This window comes from Cherax quadricarinatus, chromosome 99 (assembly GCF_038502225.1).
Source record: "Cherax quadricarinatus isolate ZL_2023a chromosome 99, ASM3850222v1, whole genome shotgun sequence".
Lineage (NCBI taxonomy): Eukaryota > Metazoa > Arthropoda > Malacostraca > Decapoda > Parastacidae > Cherax > Cherax quadricarinatus.
In genome coordinates, this window is record NC_091390.1 from 7,241,993 (window position 1) to 7,244,548 (window position 2,556).

Consider the following 2,556-nt stretch of genomic DNA (forward strand, 5'->3'; position numbering starts at 1 on the left):
CTTCACAATACTGAGCAGCTGTCACTGCTTGGAAGTGACAGTCCTTACCTAAAATTTTCAGTGCTTGAAAGTATTCCTCTAAGGATTCATCAATCTGCTGGCGGCGAGTTGCAAGGCGATAGCGTGCAAAGATTTCATTTGTAGGTTTAATATACTGAGACTTGAGGGTTTTGATAGCATCTTCGTAGGTATTACACTCAGAAATAGCCTCATATATCTTAGGTGACACAAAATTGATGAGCAGACTTAGTTTATCTAGATCTTCTTTAGGAAGGGCTCCCAAGAAGTTTTCGAAAGTCTTAAACCAGTGCTTCCATTCCTGAGCAGCCGTTGATAAGCTGGGGTCACAGTCTAGCCTCTCAGGTTTCAGTAAACGCTCCATGTTGTGATGTAGTCTAGCGCAGGATCACCACCAGGTAGCCCAGGATTCTATGTTCAATAAATTGTTGTGATAGAAACACAGGCCTTATCTCTAGGCTTTATTGAACATAGAATCTTCATAGTACTTCTGCAACAACAAAATATAATGACTAGTACATCTAATAATGGCTTCTACAGGGATGGTGATGTCTTGCATATGTCAAGAGAAAAGTTATAACTACAGGCCACATATTTAAACTCACCATGTAATCTGCATGACTAATGTATATATATATAAATAGAGGAGGAGAGAATCACACCGTGTGTTGGCGCCCATCACACACACCAAACTGTTGTTGTTGTTAAGGGCCCCAAGAGGTGGTGCAGTATTATCCTGCTGCTGCTCCCCACAGGACCAGTATCACTACACGGCATTAGTATCTGTATCTGTTGGTTTGGAGTGGAGGCCATCGACTGTGGTTCCACTCCAGGAATGACTGGATTTGGTGTACGATTTCTGCCATTTCCTGCGAGTTTTTTTTCTTTCCTGGCACTAAAAAACCTCTCCCTCTTGAGTGGCTGTGGCTACCCAGGTTTTCCCATGGCCTGGATGCTTTGTATCTTTTTGTCCCCTTTAGATGGTATGCCTGGCAATTTAAGTTATAGCACAGTCTTTCCTGTACTGAAGAGGTACACAGTTCAGGGTGAAAAAGCTTACAGGAAGGGAGTTTGCATTTTCCTGATGTCATATGGGCATGGCATTTTCTAGGGTGGTCATAGTTGCACGTCCCATCTGTTTTTCCAGATTTCCCATGCCAGCAGATACCGAGTGCATAGTATGTGCACCGGCTTGGTTTCCGTTTGCCTTGGGTTTCTGTGACTGTATTCCCTGTTGGTGCATGTTTCCCTGTCTTACTTCTATCCTCCCTAGCACCAACAATGGAGCTCCCACCAGTTGTTTTTGGTAATATATCCTCACTATTGCTAGTGGGGTCCTCTTGTTTGCTATTTCCTGCGGTATTTCTAGTTTGTAATATTGGTTTTATCTTATCTTTGACTACACTTGTTTCCCTACTATGGCTCCTGTCCCCTATGAGGTCATTTATATGTGTTCCTTCCTGCGTATAATTCCCGACTACCTGGACAAAATCTCCTGCTTCACCATTACTGTCTCCCAGGACAGCATCTCCAGCTTCACCATTACTGTCTCCCAGGACAGCATCTCCAGCTTCACCATTACTGTCTCCCAGGACAGCACCTCCAGCTTCACCATTACTGTCTCCCAGGACAGCACCTCCAGCTTCACCATTACTGTCTCCCAGGACAGCACTATCAGCCCCACATTTACTGACTACCAGGACATCATCTCCAGCCTTACAGTTTCTGACTACATGGCCAGTATCAAGGGCAGTACCATTCAGCCCAGACTTTTTATGTTCCCATCTGTTGTAGAAGGCTTCCAGGTTTTCTATGAAAGCAGCTTTGATGCTGACCTCTTTTAATACCCTTGTAATTTTAGTCCACAGATTTATCTCATTTGGGCATACCCAAAAACACTTCCCTGTTTTAATACTGCTAGTAGCTAGTTCTTGGATATCTGCACAAGGGGCGTGACACCAATTTCCACAAAAATGACAATTTATGCATGTGGAAGCCCGTTTGTTTGACTGACCACAGACTACACACAGCTTCATAATGATGTGAATGGTTGATTTACTGCAATTCTACTAGCAACCTCTTGAATATTCTATTAATAACCTCTTTAAATGAAGCTCTAGCTATTTGCATTTCTGTTTCTAACTGTTTTTGTATATTGGACAGCTTACCGTTCCTGGTATATATTTAATGTTTGTGTTTATAAGGGCGCCTACAACCCCATCCGTTTACAGTCTGCTTTATTGTCCAACGAAACCGTTTGAAACCGGTCAAGGGTTCGGACCAGTCAAGGGTTCGGACCAGTCCAGGGTTCGGACCAGTCAAGGGTTCGGACCAGTCGATCTGATCTGATCAGTGGGTCACTTATTTAAACCATACTGGTCGGTGATTTGAGCTAACACATGAAGGATCTACTGGAAATTATCTACCCGAGTAATATGTGATTTGATTGATACAAAAGTATAACTTGCGTGTTGAAGAGCCGGTGACTGCTGGCAACTCCTACAATGACGAACGGTCGACCTCAACCCTTGTTTATCA

The 2,556-nt window shown here is 43.5% G+C and overlaps 1 long non-coding RNA gene across 1 annotated transcript; it reads right to left on the reverse strand.

Annotated features, from left to right (window-relative positions):
• Positions 1-466: 466 nt before the first annotated feature.
• LOC138851081 (uncharacterized) lies at positions 467-789 on the reverse strand. Its single transcript, XR_011390966.1, has 2 exons — positions 624-789; positions 467-508 (listed from the first exon to the last, which is right to left on the reverse strand). It is a non-coding gene; the product is annotated as an uncharacterized lncRNA (long non-coding RNA).
• Between the last annotated feature and the right edge of the window lie 1,767 nt (positions 790-2,556).